The sequence below is a fragment of the Oryctolagus cuniculus genome, chromosome 1 (assembly GCF_051225735.1).
Source record: "Oryctolagus cuniculus isolate XC-2025 breed Fujian yellow rabbit chromosome 1, ASM5122573v1, whole genome shotgun sequence".
In the NCBI taxonomy this organism is placed as follows: domain Eukaryota; kingdom Metazoa; phylum Chordata; class Mammalia; order Lagomorpha; family Leporidae; genus Oryctolagus; species Oryctolagus cuniculus.
In genome coordinates, this window is record NC_142867.1 from 174,746,032 (window position 1) to 174,768,807 (window position 22,776).

The window sequence follows — 22,776 nt, forward strand, 5'->3', positions numbered from 1 at the left end:
TGATGAGGAAATATCTAACTTTGTTTTGAAAACACATTATTTCAGTTCAGATCTCTAAATTTTGTGGTATTATAAATTTTATTGTATTAATAGATTAATAATCTCTTCTATATGCCTATATCACAGAATACTTGTTCCTCAGAGATATAGATTTATTAAATTATTTGAACCACAAAAATTAATTATTCATCTAAAATAAGCTTTTTTATTTTTTGTAAAGGCTATATACAAAAATGCTATCTTAACTTTTTATTACCTTGATCTTTGGTGGTTATTTCAGTAGATCAACAGCAGTAATGAAGCCACAGTTTTGTAAATTATGCTAAAATTATAACTAAAAAGTAATGTTTATTTTCCCTTTGAACTTTAATGATTTTATTTATTTTTTAAACTTTTGTTTAATAAATATAAATTTTGAAATTACAACTTTTGAATTATAGCAGCTTTTTCCACCACAACCTCCCTCCCACCCATAACAAGGCCATCTCCCACTTCCTCTCCCATCCCATTCTTCATCAAGATTCATTATAAATTATCTTTATATACAGAAGATCAACTTAGTATATACTAAGTATAGATTTAAACAGTTTGCACCCACACAGATACACAAAGTATAAAGTATTGTTTGAGTACTAGTTTTACCATTAATTCTCATAGAACAACAAATTAAGGACAGAGATCCTACCTGGGGAGTAATTGCACAGTGACTCCTGTGGTTGATTTAACAATTGACACCAGTTGGCATTTCCACCAACAACGGATTAGTGTGCCTTTTCCCCCACATCCTTGCCAACTGTTGATAGTTGATTTCTGTGTGTAAGCCATTCATATCATGTTTTTTTTTTTTTTTTTTTTTTTTTTTTTTTTTTTTTTTGACAGGCAGAGTGGACAGTGAGAGAGAGACAGAGAGAGAAAGGTCTTCCTTTTGCCGCTGGTTCACCCTCCAATGGCCGCCGCTGCAGCCGGCGCACCGCGCTGATCCTGGCAGGAGCCAGGAGCCAGGTGCTTTTCCTGGTCTCCCATGGGGTGCAGGGCCCAAGCACCTGGGCCATCCTCCACTGCACTCCCTGGCCATAGCAGAGAGCTGGCCTGGAAGAGGGGCAACCGGGACAGAATCCGGCACCCCAACCGGGACTAGAACCCGGTGTGCCGGCGCCGCAAGGTGGAGGATTAGCCTATTGAGCCACGGCGCCGGCTCACATATCATGTTTTGATATGTTGTGTTGATATCATAATTTGCTTCCAGAAAGTTTTGATTTCTCTTTTGATTTTTTCTATAATCCACTGTTCATTCAGCAGCATGTTGTTTTAGTCTCCATGTGTTTGCATATGTTCTAGGGATTCCTGAGTTGCTAATTTCCAGCTTCATTCCACTGTGATCTGAGAAACTGCATCATGTGATTCTAATTCTTTTCAATTTGCTGAGACTTGCTTTATGGCCTAATATGTGGTCAATCCTAGAGCAGGTTCCATGTACTGCTGAGAAGAATGTGTATTCTTCAAGTGTAGGATGAAAAGTTCTGTAGATATCTGTTAGATCCATTTGGTCTATAGCGTTAATTAAATCTGCTGATTGAATCTTGTTGATTTTCTGTCCGTTTGATCTGTCCATTGCTGAAAGTGGAGTATTGAATTCCCCCAATACTATTGTATTGGAGTCTAAGTACCCCTTTAAGTTCCTTAACATACCTTTTAAATAAACCAGTACCCTGAATTAGGTGCATATACATTTATAGTAGTTACATCTTCCTGTTGAATTGATCCCTTAATTATTATATAGTGTCCCTTTTTGACTCTCTTAATAGTTTTTGTGTTAAAGTTTATTTTGTCTGATATTAAGATGGCTACACCAGCTCTTTTTTGGTTTCTGTTGGCATGGAATATCTTTTCCAACTTTTCACTTTCAGTCTGCATGCATCTTTGTTGGAAAGATGTGTTTCTTGTAAGCAGCAAATAGATGGGTTTTCTTTTTTAATCCATTCAGCCACTCTGTGCCTTTTAACTGGAGAGTTGAGGCCATTAACATTCAATGTGACTATTGATAAGTAGTGACTTTGCCCTGCCATTTTTCCAACATTATTTCTAACATATACTTTGAACTTCCTGTGATCTTTTACTTTCAGGGATGTTCCAAGATGGCGGAGTAGGGAGGGAGCTTACTGCTCTAGCCCAGGAGAAGACAGATAAAAAAAAAAGGTTGGCATACTGTAGTCTCAGGGAAGAGCTAGGGGGAAAACGACAGAGGAAACTATTCCCTAATTAATGGTACATGGTGGGTCTACATGGAGGGCACCAGCACCCATGACTCAGGACCCCAGCTGCTGAGAGCCTCTGCACCAGTGCTGGAAAGAGAGGAGAGATGAAACTGAGTAGCCTGAGACTATGGCAGAGAAGCAGCAGGAAGAGCCTAGAGGGAACGAGGCTTGAAGCCCTGTTGGGGGAAATTGCACTGCCTAACTGGAGGAGAGAAAAATAAAAGGGACACTACGGACATGATTCTCACTCTCCATTCACCTTGCAAAAGGCATATGAGTCGACAGAGCAGGCGCCATTTTGGACATATGTAACAGCTGCACCAGACTGGGGCTGTGTCTGGCAATCAGCAAGCAGAAAAACCTGACTCTGGTGGGGAATAATAACAGGAGACTAAGACCTAGTGCACTAGTGGAGCTTATGAACTGGGACTATGAAAGAAAAAAAAACTGAGTTTGTGTGGGAGAACTCACAGTATGGCTGAGACATTAGTAGTCTCAATGAAAGATGCCATGTCCAGCGCCACGGCTCAGTAGGCTAATCCTCCTCCTGTGGCACCGGCACTCTGGGTCTAGTCCTGGTTGGGGTGCCGGTTCTGTCCTAGTTGCACCTCTTCCAGTCTAGCTCTCTGCTGTAGCCCGGGAAAGCAGTAGAGGATGGCCCAAGTGCTTGGGCTCTGCACCTGCATGGGAGACCAGGAGGAAGTACCTGGCTCCTGGCTTCGGATTGGCACAGCATGCTGGCCTTGGCGGCCCTTTGGGGAGTGAACCAATGGAAGGAAGACCTTTTACTCTACTCTGTCTCTCTCTCACTGTCTGACTCTGCCTGTAAAAAAGAAAGAAAGAAAGAAAGAAAGAAAGAAAGAAAGAAAGAAAGAAAGAAAGAAAGAAAGAAAGAAAGAAAGAAAGAAAGAAAGAAAGAAAGAAAAGAAAGACACCACAATCAGGCAGCCCAGGCTACCCAGTGAGAGACATTGCAGGGGAATCTGAGCTTACACTGAGGACTGAACAGATCATTTGAGATCCTTTGTGTGGTCCTTGGGACAGTGCTAACAAATATTATTTCCACTGGGGCTAGTGCTCAGGCACTAATCGCCATCAAGGAGAAGAGCTCAGCTGAACAGAATTACTTCCCTTCTGATTAAAAAAAAATGAGAGAAGATTTACCAAACCTGGGTGTGTCACCTTAGGCACACCCTTAAGCCTGAAGAAATTAACAGAGCTCTCTGGTCACACCCACCACAAACCTCTAGAGATTCACTGAAAGCAGACAGTCCACTTCTCTACAGAGTCATAGAACAACAAGAAAAGCTGCCACAGCAAAAAAAAAAAAAAGGGGGGGGGGAGAAATCAACAAGTATCTCCACAAATGTCAAAAAACAAATGAAAAAACTGATGAAACAAAAACAAGGAAGACAACATGACACTCCCAAAGGAACATGACACTTCAATACAAGATTACAAAGATGATGAAATAGAAGAAATGCAAGAAATTGAACTCAAAAAATTTATGATAAGAATATTTAGAAGTAATCAAAAAGAGATTAATGACCTATTGAAATCCATGCAGGACATGAAAGAAAATCTCATGAAAATCAAATCTTACGGAGGAATCTAAATGAAATGAGGATTTAATAGAAGATGAAATTGAGATATTGAAGAGAAATCAAAATGAAATAAACTCAATAAAACAAATGAAAAACATATTTGAGAGCCTTAAAGATAGAATCAGTGAGGCAGAAGAGAGAATATTGGACTTAGAAGACAGAGCACAGAAAAGTATACAGTCAAACCGAAGAAAAGAAGAGGAAATTAGAAATCTAAAAATATTGTTAGGAATCTACTGGATACTATTAAAAAAACCAACATTCGGGTTCTAGGCATCAAGAGAGAGAAAGGATTAGAAGGCCTTTTTCGTGAGATACTAGCAGAAAACTTCCCGGGTTTGGAGAAGGACAGAGACATCCTAGTACAGGAAGCACATAGAAGCCCCAATAAACGTGACCAAAAAGATCCTCACCATGACACGTTGTAATTAAACTCACCACAGTGAAACATAAAAAAAAGATTCCAAAATGTGCAAGAGAGAAATGCCACATTACTCTCAGAGGATTTCCAATTAGACTCACAGCAGACTTCTCGTCAGAAACCCTACAAGCTAGAAGGGAATGGCGAGACATAGCCCAGGTACTAAGAGAAAAACTGCCAGCCCAGAATTTGTCACCACTCGTCCAGCCCTGCAAAAGATGCTTAAAGATGTGTTACACCCAGAAACACAGAAACACGGTCATCAGTATGAAAGAAGGTAAAGGATTTTATTCTTTTATGCACTAGTTACAATCTGCATGAGTGCATTTGTCTTTGTTCACTAGTTTTTTATCTGGTACAAGGCATTATTTGGGGATTTATCTGGTCTGTTTATAACTGCCAAGCAAATACTACAAGATTAGAAGTTATTTTTTAAAACTATCAAAGATACACATTTCCCCTTAATCTTAAATCATATTTTTCATTACGTCCCCAAGAATCAGGCATGAAAATGTACATGTTTTAGCACAATGCAACTTACTACTATATATTATTCTCATAAAAAGTACTTTAAAAAGATATGTGGATGACAGTCAAGTCAGAAAACAACAAAAATCAATAAGACATCTGAAAAAAATAACTCCGCAGATTTTTTTAATTATATTGCCAACTATTGTTTCACTTAGAGGAGAGAGAAGGAGACAGGAAAATATGATTCAGGCCTTAATTTCTTCCTCATTAATTTCCTGTGAAATCACAAAAATAAGGGCATACACTTATGTAGTAGACCAAGAAAATTTTCCAGGAAATGAAATTACTTTTACATTCCCTGTGAGAATTTCCATATACTCATTTAGATACCTTAATGTGAAATATTATCCCTGATATTGAGTTTATTCCTATAGTAAGCAGAATATTAGATAAGGGTTGTGATTAAAAAAATAAAATAATCCGTGTTAGAACTTCATACCCTACTTTGCACCCTACCTGATGATTATAATCTCTTTCAGACTCTTACATCTCCAATGGTTCAATCATAAAGTCAATTGTATTAAAGGTATACAATTATAGAAATGGCCTTTTCTTTAAGGAAGTAGGGTCCTTTTAAATTTTTAAAAAATGTCATCCATGTCATTTTTCAATCAAAACTAACAATGTTAATTTTAATCATTGCTTTTATTGCTAGAAATAGTAGTTTCTACCCACAATTTTATATTTTAAGTACTATTGCTATACATCATCAAAGGCATTTAGATCAAATGCTGTGTAACAATGTAGTGTATATGTTATGTTAACAAGTAGTTTACAACTGTATATCACACACATATAAAAGCACACCAACACAATGTATGTCTGCAATATTAGTATGTAAAGGCCTAATGCTTAATAAACCATATCCAGGCCATAATATCCATAATTCAACTCTCCAAAACCGTTAGTCATCCATCTGTAAGCACCATCCAGAATTACCAAACTACTGACCTTCATTTATAATCCCAATGATGTTACAATCTTATTCTTTATTAATTTCATTATCTTAGAACTGCCAACCTCTCTTCAGTACAGGAAAAATAAAGTTGGTCAACTGATAACACTCATGTTAAAAATCTACAACCAACTAATCCTATGACATGGCTTGAAATTTTTCCTTCTGTTTGAGAATACAGACCAGATCATATAAACTCAAAAAAGAAAAAAAAAAGGTAGACAATAGCAAAAATACAAGATTGCTATATTCCTGTGGGACTAAAAGTTACCATCATTCTAGTATCTTCTCCTCATCTACTTGACTCGTTACCAGATTCTAGTTTTCATGTCTGAGCTTTTTCCAAAAACTGATTTAGGAGTGCCTAAGCAATTCTTATGCACGGGAAATTCCCTTGTGTATTAACCTGGATCCCTAGAAGAAGCATAAAGCTGAGGTACCATCTGTAGGGCCATTGACACCTACGTCATAGCTGCAGTCTTTTCTCAGAAGCCTACAGGTAGCTGGTAAATGGTGGCGTCCTGGAACTCTTACTTCAGTGCCATGACACACCTTCTAATTCTGCCTTGAATTTTCCATCTCCTAGGTTTTTCTTTCAAACAGGTAATTTCAAACATGATATTCCTAGTCTTGTACTATACTATCTCACATATATTCCTTATATAAATTGGTTTTAATAACTTTAATAACCTGTCAATGCCACTTTTCTAAGAGTACATAACATTTAAAGTATCTCTTAAGGTTTTGTTATTCAAAAATATTCTCAGTGTTACTTATTGAAGCAAGATCATCTTCTGACCATGACTTAACTCCTTCTTTCTATTCTCTAAACCTCACCTATCTTTGCCATAATTGCCTAGAAAAGTACAATTTGCATACAATTATTGTGAAGGAAAATATATTTTCTTTCCTGATCATTACCCAGTTTCTTAGTACTCTAAATTTGTGTTAAGTATCAATTTATTTAACCAAATAAAAACTGTGCAATCTTCCTTCATTTCCAGTAGTGACTCTTGGAGACAATTATTTAGTATCACTTTTTAATATAGACTAATATTACATATTACAGCTACATAAAAAGAGAACCATAAATACTAGAAGAAAGAGATCATTCAGGCCCAGATAGGTTAAGAAGTCATAAACATATACATTGTGTGTGTGTGTTTAAAGATTTATTCTATGTCTTTGAAAAGCAGAGTGGTGGGTGTGGAATATAGGGAGCAGAGAAATAGTCTGTCTGCTGGTTCACTCCCCAAATGCTCTCAACAGCTGGGGTTGGGATTGGCCAGATCTCCAATGTCGGTGGCAGAGGCCCACGTACCTAGGCCAACGTTGCTGCCTTCATAGGTGCACTAGCAGAAAGCTACATCTGAAATAGAACACTGAGGACTCCAATTGGTGCTAGGAAATGGGATGCCAGCATCCAAAGCAGTGGCTTAACCTGATGTACAACACCTCTACAACAATGTTTCTCTCACAATGATTTTAATTTTTAGATCTTTTGATGTATAGAAAAACATAATACTTAATGCGTTTTTTTCTCAGATCCTCAAAATATTCTAAAATTGTCCATATGTTTGGTTATATACTATCCAGAAATATTGAAAAGTATGATTAAGGGGAAATAATTAGACATATGAAAAAAAGTTTAAAAATCCTTTAAACTATACTTTCTTAACCATTAAAAAACTGGTTGTCATGGTATTCTTTTCTCTAAAAAGAGCAGTAAAATTTGGAATATATTAGACTTTTAAAAAAGCAACACTCAGTTTTGAATTATGCACAGGCACCATTTTGCCTTTCTTACAATAATTTTTTTAAATTACTTCTTCTAGCACTTGTAAAATTTTTTTCTGCAGTAAAATTTCTAATTATTAATGAAAAATAGGTAGTAATTTAACTTTTCTCCATAAGAAGATTAAACAAACTTTATTCACACAGACTTTTCAGAAGTATCTGGATTACTTGTTAATATGATTCCACTTGCATCTTTCGAAATAAAGAAATCCAAACATGATAAAATTAGTAGAATATGAATCTTTTGTTGGAATGAGGTGTACAGCTAGTTGAAAAAAAATTGAAAACAACTCTTGGTGACAGATGAGAGAATGAGAGGGGACACAAATAATAGGCCCACAGTTTCATGGCAATAAATGGAACTAAAAAGCTAGGCCCAGATGGGAAAGACATTCCCCTTTTATTCAAAACATTTCAGTTGGCACTGAATCCTATGGGCAGGATTAATAAATTTTTTTAAGATTTATTTATTTATTTGAAAGTCAGAGTTAAACAGAGAGAGGAAAGGCAGAGAGAGAGAGAGGTCTTCCATCCGATGGTTCACTCCCCAGATGGCTGCAACAGCCAGAGCTGCGCTGATCTGAAGCCAGGAGTCAGGAGCTTCTTCCAGGTCTCCCACGCGGCTGTAGAGGCCCAAGGACCTGGGCCATTCTACTGCTTTCCCAGGCCATAGCAGAGAGCTGGATCAGAAGTGGAACAGTCAGGACTCAAACCGGTGCTCATATGGGATTCTAGCACTTTAGGCCAGGGCATTAACCCACTGCACCACAGCACCAGCCCCTCATACAAATTTTAAAAATCATAAAGGATGAGCAAATATCATTGGGAGTTCAATGTATTCTCTAAATGCTAAATCTTCCAGAAAATTTTAAAGCAAATTTTCAAAGCAATCCCTCTCATTCAGTCTACAATTCCTGAGTATACTATGGGGCTAACATACATTGTCTTCACACTAACATTACCACTAGAATACTGTGATGTAATGAAGAATCAGACTATATAACAGAAAAATTTGTTTCTCCTATTTGCTTTGAATATGTGGGTTCCAAAAGTTAACCATGGCCTAATTAGTATTTGTATTCAGCGGCCATTTAGTCTCATATTTAAATGAATACCTAGATTTTATTGATTAGGAAAAAAGATGACTATTTCTGGGATGTAAGTTCAAATTTTATTTATTTATTTGTTTAATTTTTTATTTATTACTTTTAAGAACCATTCATTCACTTGAAAATCTGAGTTACAGAGAGACAGAGAGAAAGATCTATCTACTAGTACACTCCCAAATAGCTTCAGCAGCCAGGTCTGGACCAGGCTGAAGCGAGAAGCCAGATGCCTCTTCCGGGTCCCCCATGTGAATGCAGATGTCCAAGGACTTGGACCATTCTCTGCTAATTTCCCAGGGATATTAACAGGGAAAGCGAGGTAGCAGAGACCTGAACCAGCACCTACATGGGATGCTAACCTGATGTTCCACAGTGCTAGCCCCCACAAATTCAAATTTCAGGAAAATAATTTGTTCTATAGCACTTGCACTTATAGAACCAGCTGTACACTAAGCTGTGGTTCAGAAATGGGCAACGATAGGAAATTTTCTGAAATTCTTGCAGATAGCACAGCTGAATGGGGTAAGTATGCATTTCCCTTAGAATAAAACATCAGGAATCCCCTACCAGAGTGCAGAAGGAAGTAGTCTTTCTTAATGCTAAGCGCTGTTGAAGTAGGAGGTATTCAAGGGACCTGAGTTTATAAATATCTGGACAGAAAAACTCAATAGCTATGCAACAATGAACACAGAGGTCTCTTTAGAAATAAAAGCACAGAGAATGTATTGGTGCCTATTCTAAGGGGAAGACAAGCAACTGATTCTACCCTGTGGTCTGTTCTCAGAACTTAACTTCTTTCATATATTTTCATTTAACCAAACCATATGTCTGTGCTAGCATACAAAAACGCAGAAAAACAGCCTGCCGCCCTCACATCTTTCAAAATACCGCCGGCTTTCCCTGCAGCACTGACAGCTCTGTCTGTCTCCGAGAACCTAGTTAAGGACTCAGCCCTGGAAACTGTAGCACGCTGCGATGACACTTGACCTTGTTCTCACCACCTGCAGACAGCTTAAAGGAATTCCCAAACCATTTGTCATACATGCACGATAGTGTGGTTAGAATGATATTCATGGTCTTTGAGGACGATAACTAAATCTAGGTTCCATATGCTAAAAATAGCCTGGCACCAGCTGGTTATAAATCATTCTCATCTCTCTGAGGAATTTCTTTTTTAAAATTCATGACTTAAAAGAATCCCCGCTATAGTGTGTGCATGTATGTGTTTTCACCTGAAGTTGCACTAAAAAGGTATTTATTTCCCTAATCTACATTATATCCTGTTTTAAAAATAGCATGAAGATACATATGCTTCAGGGATCTCTACTGTTCAGTCCTGATCTATCATTGCATTGTCTCAACTTAGACACAGTGGCAAGAAGGATTGGGCAGGTGTTTTATGGAATAAAATGTGGCATGTGTTTCCTAGAATTGTTCTGCTCTGAATCCAGGATAACTGGTTGAAGCATCTTTGAGCACTCTTCTTTTAGCTTCTTCTAGGAGATTTGTTGGATTTTAGACAAAAAAATGAAAGTAGCGTCATACTAAACTAAAATCTCTGTCAAATATGGAGACATAATTAATGTTGCTTTGAAAACTACCCAAAAGAATGTAAGCTACAAAGGAGGGATATTAGTTTATTCTCTTATGTCAAATCATGGAAAGGCTTTTTCTATTTTTAAGAAAAACAGGCTGCAGAGCATCAGTAATTGTGTATGCCTGTGTGATGGGGAATTGTTCAGTCACAGAAGCCGCAAAGCCTGGAGACCAGCACATTTATTAATGGACAGAAAGGGATGAGCAGCTGCCCTAAAACAGAGCATCCTGAGCTGAAAGAGGAATACAAATCTTGGACCCAATACATTGTCACTGATTTATCTGTAAGACAAAAAATAAATAAATAAAAAACAAAAACAAACACAAGGAACAAATAAAATTACAGTGTTCTGGTGTCCTGTGAAATCATGACAACAATCTTGACCAAATCAAAGAGCTGCAAAATGCAATGAAAGGACAAATCTCTTAAAATATGGTACAATGTGGAAAAGCTATAGACTAGCTTATGATCAACTGAAAGCTTTTAGTAAAAAGTAGGTCTGGTTTAGTGCTTTTCTATGAAACATTCAGTACATCAGCTTATATAACATTATGAAATCTTTGAAAATATAATCATTAATTTAGAATCCTATAGAATTCTAGTAGAAATACTTTCTTTTCTTTTTTCTTTTCCTTTTAAATAACGTTTTATTTTTATGAGGTAAACATATTTCATATATACAGATTTAAAAGCATAGTGATACTTCTGATCTTATTTCCTCTCCCACTCTCTTCCCCCATCCGTTCTTATTTTTCTTTTAAAAATACTTTCTTTTCCTAGAAAAAAGAATTTTTTTCTTATTCTTAAATATAAAAAAGCTTCATTTCTTTATGACCTGCAACAAATCATTTCATTTACATGTAATGGAATTATTAGAAAAGGTTTCCTGCTGTTTTGTACTTTAAAATCAGTTCCACTCAATTTACTCCTCAACCATTGAAATGACCCAATGAATTAAGTCTATGTGGAGTTCCTCTGGTCAATAGTAAATCAAGTGAAATGGCACTGATTAAGATAGTGGTGCTTTTAACAAAATATGTTAAAATAAGATAAATAAAAATTTGGAGGAGGATTTTTTTACCAATAGATAAATGATTTGACTTAAATATTCTTATCCTTCTAGGATTGAATAATATACTTTTAAATTATGACCTTATTGTTCAATTTATCTTAAAACACCAGTTACTATATTAGTTTTGATCAAGGTTGATATATTTGTACTGACTATAAAATTTTACCCTATGGCAATTTATATATGCATCAGAACCTCCACACCCCAAAATAAAGTAGGGATTTTTAGTCTGCAGAATAATAACCCTCTCATCAAAGAAGATTGGTTCCATGAAAGATTTTCAATGTAAAAAAATTGTTATATTCTTTATAAGATACTACAAAGATACAGATAAATTCAAAAAAGAATAATTTTTAAAACTGCTTTATTGATGAGAATCTAACTTATTAAGACTGTTCTACATATAATCTATAAAACTGCATGATATATTTCTAATAATCCTACTTTAGTGGAGAAAATAGTAGAGAGATTCAAATAATTTTGCTGATATCACGCAGTTAATAAACAACAAAGTTAAGTTAAAAATATGTTCTTCTGGCCGACGCCACAGCTGACTAGGCTAATCCTCTGCCTTTGGCACCGGCACCCTGGGTTGTAGTCCCGGTTGGGGCGCCGGTTCTGTCCCAGTTGTTCCTCTTCCAGTCCAGCCCTCTGCTGTGGCCCGGGAAGGCAGTAGAGGATGGCCCAAGTGCTTGGCCCCTGCACCCGCATGGGAGACCAGGAGGAGGCACCTGGCTCCTGGCTTTGGATCGGTGCAGCGCGCCAGCCATAGTGGCCACTTGGTGTGGGGGGGTGAACCAATGGAAAAAGGAAGACCTTTCTCTGTCTCTCTCTTTCTCTCATTGTCTAACTCTGCCTGTCAAAAAAATTAAAAAAAAAAATGTTCTTTTGACTCTATAAGTCAGGCCAAGATTAGCATGTCCACCTTGACAACTCTTCACCAAGTATTTTTCCAGAAAATATTAGAATATTATTTGGTCAGAATGTTTTTTTTTTCTTTTATTTTCTTTCTTTTTTTTTTTTGACATGCAGAGTGGACAGTGAGAGAGACAGAGAGAAAGGCCTTCCTTTGCCGTTGGTTCAACCTCCAATGGCCGCCGCGGCCAGCGCGCCGCAGCCGGCGCACAACGCTGATCCGATGACAGGAGCCAGGTACTTATTCTGGTCTTCCATGGGGTGCAGGGCCCAAGCACTTGGGCCATCCTCCACTGCACTCCCTGGCCACAGCAGAAAGCTGGCCTAGAAGAGGGGCAACCAGGACAGAATCCGGTTCCCCGACCAGGACTAGAACCCGGTGTGCCGGCGCCGCAAGGCGGAGGATTAGCCTAGTGAGCCGCGGCGCCGGAACTTTTTTTTCTTTTTTTTTTTTAACTTTATTTAATGAATATAAATTTCCAAAGTACAGCTTATGGATTTCAATGGCTTCACCCCCATAACTTCTCTCCCACCCGCAACCCTCCCCTTTCCTGCTCCCTCTCCCCTTCCATTCACATCAAGATTCATTTTCAATTCTCTTTATATACAGAAGATCAGTTTAGCATATATTAAGGGAAGATTTCAACAGTTTGCACCCACATAGAAACACAAAGTGAAAAATACTGTTTGAGTACTAGTTATAGCATTAAATCACAATGTACAGCACATTAAGGACAGAGCTCTTACATGAGGAGTAAGTGCAAAGTGACTCCTGTTGTTGACTTAACAAATTGACACTCTTGTTTATGGCATCAGTAATCACCCTAGGCTTTTGTCATGAGTCGCCAAGGCTATGGAAACCTTTTGAGTTCACCTACTCTGATCATATTTAGTCAAGGTCGTAGTCAAAGTGGAAGTTCTCTCCTCCCTTCAGAGAAAGGTACCTCCTTCTTTGATGACCTGTTCTTTTCACTGGGATTTCATTCACGGAGATCTTTCATGTAGGTTTTTTTTTTTTTTTTTTTTTTTTTTTTTTTTTTTTTTCCAGAGTGTTTTGGCTTTCCATGCCTGTAATACTCTCATGGGCTTTTCAGCCAGATCCGCGTGCCTTAAGGGCTGATTCTGAGGCCAGAGTGCTGTTTAGGACATCTGCCATTCTATGGGTCTGCTGTGGTCACAATGTTAATCTAACTGTAATTATTGCCTATTAGTAGCTCAGATTTCTAAGATGCATATTTTTGTTGTTTTTCATCTCATTTCCCAATATTTATGAAGAAAATTTAACATTGATTCATTGCAGGCATGTTAAATACTAATCTAAATAGCATTGAACAATATCTAAGCAAATCAAATTAGAGAAAGGCTGTCAAAATAGGGAGGAACAACAGACATAGATATGATAAACTCTGGACCCTGGTTTGGGGATTTTTTCTGATACACAGTTGCCTTCTCACTCTACCATTTGACTCCTCACACAAGTCTGGCATTCCATGTGGTGTTGTGCTGCTGTGCTGCAACCTAAAAACACTCCTGACCAACAATACATGAATGAATGAATGAATGAATGAATGAACGAACAGATAAATTTCTATTTCTTCCAGAAATGTGTAAAGGCATGCTTATTTTTTTAAATACTCTTAATATTAAGTTTATTATAAACAGCCATGATTTAAATTTGGTCATATACTTACAAGAATTTAGAACAAATCACAATCAAAAGCATGCTTTGAAATAAGCAGGGACAGTTTAAACCCTAGGTATGCAACTCAATGACAGCACGACTTTCAATAAATTTCCTAATCTGCATTTTTATGAGTAAACTGCAGACAAAATTCTCCATAATAATTAAATTAGCTTTAATGTATAAATCGGGTAGCATAGTGCTTGGTATTGTGCCATTACTGTTTTTATTTTGGATTTCCATATAATTGGAATAATGTTACCATATATTATAAGCAAAACATTGGGTAAATGAGAAAAATAAATAACCACCAATCTCTATCTGAGTTAACAGTTTCTAATAGCTTTTAAAACTCGAAGCTTAATTTAATAAGGAGAAAAGATTTTTTCCTTAAAGATTTTAAATTGATTACATTATGTGTAAATATTCCCCTTTCAAAACATAGATCTTAATGAACTTTAATATCCAGTTAAGAAACAGATACATTAATAAGTATAATAAGTAGATAATGCCCATAAAATTTTCTAATATATCAAATGAACCACTATCATAGGATCACATATTATAAATGATGAATGTCTTTCTGAATTCTTGAATTGTCTACTCAGTAACTACATTCATTCTTTTTGTTGAGGAAAATAGCTTACAATTCTTACTTGCTTAACATTTTAATTTCTTATAATTCTGTGACTTAACTAGGGAATTTTCTTCCTAATCTTGTGTATGATTGAATGAGTCAAGATGGTCTCATTCACATACATAGGTCTAGAGGGTTTCATATATAAGAGCTGGGGTTTGTTTCATATGTTCTCAAGCTCCACCAAATGATACTAGTTCTTGAACACTAACATTCTAAACAGCAGGAAGAAAGGAAGTTTCAGTGTGCCAGTACTTTTGATACCTCAAGTTCCAACACAAATTCTAATGTCCCACTGGGTTAAGCAAGAAAAAGATAAGGATCTGGGAACAAAGAAAAATGGAATGTATACTGATTCTTGATAAATATTGTGAAAGGAGCAAAGTTATTAATTAATAAGTCATTTCTCACTCACTCATTCTGTATTATTTTACTTCACAAGTTACTTAACCTCTTATATACTAATTTCTTTTTTCACATACATTCCATCAAAGACATGACTGAATAGAAAACTATAAGCATATTTAGAATATTATGCTAATGTTACACTTTTCATATAAAAATATTTATTGTGAGGCCAGTGTTGTGGCATAGCAGGTAAAGCCGCCACCTGCAGTGCCAGTATCTTATATGGCTGCCAGTTCAAGTCCTGGCTGCTCCACTTCCAATCTAACTCTCTGCTATGGCTTGGGAAAACAGTAAAAGATGGCCCAGGTCCGTAGGCCCCTGCATCACATGGAAGACCTGGAAGAAGCTCCTGGCTTCTGGCTTTGGATCAGCAGAGTTCCAACCATTGAGGTCACCTGGGGAATGAACCAGCAGATGAAAGACCTTTCTCTCTGTTTCTTCCTCTGATGATGTGTAACTCTGCCTTTCAAACTATATATATTATTCATTACAATGAGTTTTGTAGAATGTATACTTGCACTATAAATAATTGAAAGACATGGCTCCTAACTCAAGGAGCTTGGAGTCAGGCAGAAAAAATAAATAAATAAAAGGAAAAAATACTTATAATAATAAAGTTTGCCATGTTTGTTCATTTGAACAGAGATAAGTTTTTGGCCATGTTTATAGAATTACTGGAAATAGCGTGGGTGATGGATGGTCATTTATTTCAGAGAAATTGAGTAAGCTGTTGCATAACAATCCAGGAGTTGCAGAATATTTAGCGTAATCTGGAAGGACATCAAGGGACACCAGTTAAATTCTAAAGATACATCATTGTCAAGGTAAGATTGCAAACAAGAGCAAACATGCCTCCAACGATGAGGCTTGTTCCTCTAGAAAATAATAAGACAAAATTATTGCAAAGGATATATTGTAAATTTAAATTATGACCTGCAGGGCTGGTGATGTGGCGCAGCAAGTTAAAGCCCTGGCCTGAAGCGCCGGCATCCCATATGAGCACCGGTTTGAGTCCGGGCTACTCCACTTACGATCCAACTCTCTGCTATGGCCTGGGAAACAGCAGAAGATGGCCCAAGTCCTTGGGCCCCTGTACCCATGTGGGAGACGTGGAAGAAGCTCCTGGCTGCTGGCTTCGGATCTGCGCAACTCTGGCCATTGCGGCCGTCTGGGGAGTGAACCAATGGATGGAAGATCTCTCTCTATCTCTGCCTCTCCTTCACTCTCTGTGTAACTCTGGCTTTCAAATAAATAAATCTTTTAAAAAATAAATTATGGACTGCAATAGAGTAACATTAATGAACTTTAAGAAAAAATGCATAGGGAACAGATTATCAGAACAGGAAAGGCAACAACAAATTAAATAATCAGAATTCCATCAGCAAAATTGATGAAGATTCTTATTAGCCTCAGAAAAAGGAGCAAAACAAAAAGGAATGATGATTAAGTACTAATTAACACTGCAAAGTTTGCAAGTGTAAACAATACCAGAGACCAGAGTTGTACCTATGTTATATTTTGTTTTAAAATATATTATCTTTATACTATAGTTAAAAGGGGTTGTTCTTAGTTATTACATGTGTTAAATTATATGAATTAAAAACAGAAGAGTAGTATTGTATATTTGGAAGGAAAGGCTGGTGCTGTGGTATTAAGCTACTGCCTGTAGTACCAGCATCCCATATGGGTGCTGGTTCCAGACCCAGCTGCTCCACTCTTGATCCAGCTCTCTGCTGTGGCCTGGGGAAGCAGTAGAAGATGGCCCAAGTCCTTGGGCCCCTGTACCCATGTGGGAGACCTGAAAGAAGCTCCTGGCTCCTGGCATCTGATCGGCACAGCTCCGCCGTCGCAGCCATCTGGGGAGTGAATCAGCAGATGGAAGAGCTCTCTCTCTCTCTCTCTGCCTCTCTCTCTCTCACTCTGTCTCTCTCTCTCTCTCTCTCTCTCTCATCTCTGTCACTTTTTCTCTCTCTCCGCCTCTGCCTCTCTGTAGCTCTGCCTTTCAAGTAAATAAATAAATCTTAAAAAAATAAATTTGGAAGGAGAGAAATATTCCCACTTGCCATTTTTAATAGTTACCATGATAATTTAATTTAAAAGTGAGCAGTGAATTAGGGATTCCAGAATTTTGTGGTGTACCTGTGTCAGTAATCTGCAGATGTGCTACAATGCTGAGATATTTTTAGTTTGATCAGTTCAAAGAAACTGCAATACACTGGAAAAGGCATTGTCTTTAGAGAGGGAGATTAGAAATGCATATGACATTCACCAAAACCAAAAATATCTTTATAATAATTTCGGATATATTTAACAACCTTAAGTAGGCCCCTGATATGAGTCACTGCTTTTTATTCCCTGCAAAATATAATGCAAAGTACTGATTTTCTGTAATGCCCAATTTGATACTTAGATACATTGGCTGCATAACTTTGAAAAGCACCCTGATATCTGTATTTTGTTTGCTGCTGCAAAGCCACTGACAAAATTATTTCTTTTGGTATAATTCTGTTTTATTGGTGCATTAAAAATGTGATGCAGCCTAATGTGGAGAATTTAGTCTGCCACTTTAAATCAACACTGATCTACAGCACTATGTGAGGTCAAACTGTGTTCAGGATACTTTTGCAGTAATTTATAATGCAACATTAAGCACTTATAGGGTGTTATTAACTAAAGAAAACCTCATAGGGCAAAACAAGATTGGTTGAAGACAGCATAGGGAAAGCTCTGTTGGTATATATTCAAAAACTTCACATCACAACCTGGAGTTAACGCAGCAGGGGATGGAAAATTGAAGTTATAAATAGTCCTGGGTGGTATTAGGTTTTACAAAACTGAGCACATTTATTTAGAAAGTGTATTGGTTAAGATGTCAGTTTCACTGAATTAAGTAATACCTAGAGACCTAGAAAAGAATTGATGTGTGTGTGTGTGTGTGTGTGATGGTGTTTCCAGAGGAGGTTAGCATATGACTCTGAGGGGACAAGGTAGGGAAGACTTATCCTCAATGTGAGTGAGCACTGCCCAGTTGACTGGGGAGGAGGAGCAGAGAGAATAAACACAGAAGATGAATCAGGGTCTCACTGATGAGTTGCTCATCTCTTATATGGACATTTGAACACCAGGTTTGCTGGCATTTGGACTCCAGGGCATACACCACCAGCTGTTTCCTTGTGTACTCAGGCTTTCTGACTCAAACTGGTAGTTAGACCATCAGCTTCCCTCCATATTAGGCCTTCAGACTTGAACTGAGCCATGCGACTAGCGTCCCAGAGTCTCTAACCTCAAATGACTTGCTGTGAGACTTCTTAACCACTATAATCATATGAGCTAATTTCTATAACAAATCTCCTCTCATATCTCTACCTACGTATAAAGGCTTTCTCTCTAGAGAACCCTGGATAATACAGAAATACCTTTATGTTTATAATGAAAAAAGAAAAATCTAAGCTTGTTTCGCTACAGAAGTCTATTAATCAGAATAAGTAAATTGTCTTTTATTCTTTAGCTACCTAATCAGGAACACCTATCATATCAAATAAAAGAGAAATGAAAAATACAGGGTGAAGTGTGTTGGTTAGAGTATAAAATGAAATAGGAGTAACTGGAAGGTAACTAAATACCTCTTTGAGTAAATGTAATTTGTTGTCTCAGTAATATTTTGGGGGCCAATTGTTTATTCATTGTTGAGTATTTCAATCTTCTATGAACACAGATTACATAGAATAAAAAAGATACAACCTTGGTGTTATAATCATATAATTTATTGTTTTAAAAACGTATATCTTGTCACAGAGACTTTTTGAGGGGATCACATACCTGGTTGTAAGGAAGCTGGGGTAGGCATTGTGCGGGAGTGGATTAAGCCTCCCATTAGGTGTCCAGAGCTGTGGCATAGCAGGCTAAGCTTCAGCCTATGGCAACAGCACCCCTTGTAGGCCCTGGCTGGAGTCCTGACTGCTCCTCTTCCAGTCCAGCTCTCTGCTTGTGGCCTGGTAGTGCAGCGGAAGATGGCCCAAGTCTTTGGACCCCTGTACCCACATGGGAGACCTGGAAGAAGCTCCTGGCTTTGGATCAGCTCAGCTCCAGCCATTGTGGCCATTTGGGGAGTGAACTGGCAGACCTTTCTCTCCGTCTCTCCCTCTCTCTGTAACTCTAACTCTCAAATAAATGAATAAAATCTTAAAAATTAGCCTCCAGTAGGGTACATGCATCCCATATTGCAGAGATGATTTGGATCTCAACTCTTCCACTCCTGAGACAGTTTATTGCTAATGCATCCTGGGAGGCAACAGATGATGGTTCAAGAGCATGAGTTCCTGCCACCTAAATGAGAGATACGGATGGAGTTCTGTGTTCTGGACTCCTGGCTTCAGCCTAGCCAGTCACAGCTGCTGCAGTGCACTTGGGAAGTAAGCCAGCAAATAAGAGTTTTCTCTCTCTGTGTCTCTCTCTGTCTCTCTCTCTCTGTGTGTGTGTGTGTGTGTGTGTGTGTCTGTCATTCTGCCTTTCAAGTGAATTCAAAATAAAAAATAAACATTTAGGAAAAATGGAGTAAAAGAATATTTTTAAGTGGGAGCACAAAGATCAGATGGAGTGATGGAAGGTAAATGGTTCCTTAGATAACCAAAATCAACAAGAACAGCTATGGTGAGCAATTGATGCTTCTGTGATCCAGTTGTCATGGTTGTACTTCAGAAATCTGTACCCTCAACTCAGCAATCTCTATCTCTTCTATTTCCACTTCTACTCACTTCTCTCCCCAGTGGTTCTTCATCATTGTTTCTGATATTTCTAATATCTACCTCTGTATCATACACTGAAATCTTCAAATAGAATCGGGTTAATTATCTACCATCTATATCCACAGAATTCTTACTTAGGAACAATGCTATTTTTAGTAATATTGTTTTACTTTTAAAAATCTATTAGGTTTTTTAAACTCATGGTTCCTATCAGATTGTATTAACTCATGGAACACAAAAGAGAGAACAGAGAATCGTGTATAGAGCAATAGAGTGACTCAAATTATCTGCAGATCACTGACAATACCTTAGAGGCTACTGCACTATCTGGCCCCTGGACGATACTCTAACACGGTTTCCTTGGTAAGCAAATATTACTTCAGTTCTCCTCAAGAGAGTGAATTGATGTCACACCTGCTTCTTCACAAAGTTTTCTAAGTGTGAGAAAGCTGCTTAAGCAGGGTTAGAAACCAAAAGCCTATTATAAAATCCACTGCCAATTTCCAAGTTGTAGATGCCTATTGGGAACAGATTTAACCTCTGTCAATTTAAGGGGATCCAAGTTTTAGGGGTAAAGATAAGAAGGTCAGAGTACCAACTAAGCTTAAGCAGATTCATCAGTGATTACTTCTCAGGAAAGAAAAATGGCTATGGATAGTTAGAATTTCTTGAATAGATATTCAATAAAATGAGCTTAATAATTTCTCACTTTATACTTTGTTAGCAGTAAAATAAGCATAACGCTTTTAAAATATATAGTCTACTGCATTCAAAAAACTTATAATAATGTTTAATTATACATTTAATAAAATGATAATATGGTTTGCCTGGAATTGAGTCCTTGCTACTCCAATTATAATTCAGTTTCCTTATAATACGCCTGGGAAGGCACTAGGTAATAGTCCAAGTACGTGGATCAATAGATCTTCTTGACTGGTGCAAATTACAGGATTAATAAGCATTATAAAGAATCCAATACCACTGCAGTAGAGGAAATGATAGACTACACATTCTCCAGGTCAGAACCTATGAGTATGAAACTTCAGATACTAATCAGAAATGAATTACTGATCACACACTAGCAATTACTAGAAGCAAACATTTTCTATGTTGCTAAATGTTTATGTTTGCTAGGCTAAGTAAGATAACTGAAAGTGATTTTTAAATATAATGCTTAATATTGCAATAAAATGTCACTACACTTGCCTTATCTAACTCAAGGTTAAGAGTCAACTCTTCATATCGTATTTCAGTGATATATGAAGACATTATGTATTCCATTCCAAAGGTTCATGATGAGGATATTTCAAAATATGTGACTAAGAGGATGTTAGTTAACTCTTCTTCAGTCAACACAGGTAGAGTAAAAATGGTCAACAGAGTGAAAACTTTTGAAGAAAAATTACAGATAACTTCCAATAAAGTAGGAGAAATTACCTGTTGTCTCAGCCTAGAGATTAGAATGTAGAGCCACTTGAAGTGTCGGGGGACAAAGTAGACTTTTATATCCCACATGAAAAATTTAAAACTTATAATATTGAATAATATTGATGTTTTAGCTTCAGAGAAACCTGCCACAAGGCTGTTTTGGGGACAGCAGATATATTGTTTTTTCTTATGAGCAACATGTGGCCAAAAGTGAAGGCAGCTCATCCATAGTTGCTCTCTTTGGTCTTTTAGAATAGAGACAAGTGGGGGGGGGGGACTGTTTCAAAAGATAAAAAAATAAATGACACTTCTAGATTTCTAAACTCAGCAAAGGAAATAGGAAAAAAAATGGTAAGAGTAATACATGCAATATCAAGGCTATTTCTGGTAAAAATTTCTAATAATAGAGGTTATAATTCTCAAAAGCAACATAGGAACAGGGAAAAAAGTCTCAAAAGTATTCATTAAAAGATCAGCTGATTTATCTTTAACAGGCCCCAAATTGGAAAGTGAGTTTACAATACTACAAGCAAATTAAAATGATTATGAGATAAGCTTCTTATATCATTTGAATTCTTTTTTGCAGTAATTCTTTAAGTTTTTTAATTAGTTCTTAACAGATTCAATGTGATTTGTAGATATAATTCTAAGAACATAATGATACTCCCTTCCTACCTCCTTCTTTCTCTTTCCTCTATCTCTCACTCTCCTTCCTTCTCATTTTTTTGTCTTTTTAAAAATTTTTGAGATAATATATTTTAAATTTACATTGCAGTAAAAAGGCTTAATATTTCACTGAATAATAAGTTTAACCAGTAAAAAGCAAAAAAGACCCTGATTTAGTGGGAATATAGACAATGGCTATAAATAATAATTGAATAGAAATTGACTATTTCACACATATTCAGTAAATTTTAAAGTACTCACAGGTCATTAAAGCTATAGTAGTATAACATTCTTTTCTTTTAAGATTCATTTTATTTATTTGGAGTACAGAGCTGCAGAAAAAGGTAAAGACAGAGGACTTCCATCCACTGGTTCACTCCCCAGATGGCTGTAATGGCTGGAGCTGAGCTGATTGGTTGCCAGGAGCCAGGAGTCTTTTCTGGGTCTCCCACATGGGTGCAAGGCCCCAGGGAATTAGAACATCCTCCACTCTGCTCTCCCAGGTACATCCACAATGAGCTGGATAGGAAGCAGAGCAGCAGAGATTTGAATCAAGCCTATATCACTGCCAGCACCGCAAGCCAAGGCTTTAACATACCACACCACAGCAAATCCCCTAGTATAACATTCTTAACCATTGGGTTGACAAAAGTATAAGGCAAAGTTTTACAAAACTGTATTTGTAGGCAACATTGATACACATAGACATTTCTTTTTTCTTGTGTTGTTTTTTTTTTTTAATTTAACTCCCATTTATAAGGGAGCACATGCAGTATTTGTCTTTCTGGGTCCAGCTTATTCACGTAACATGCAACTTGATTTCTTCCAGTTGCATTCATTTTAAATCAAATGCTAGAATTTCATTTTATTTTGCAGTTTAATAATATTCTATTCTGTATATATACAATATTTTTATCCTTTATCTGATGATGAACATCTTGTTTGATTCCAAATTTTG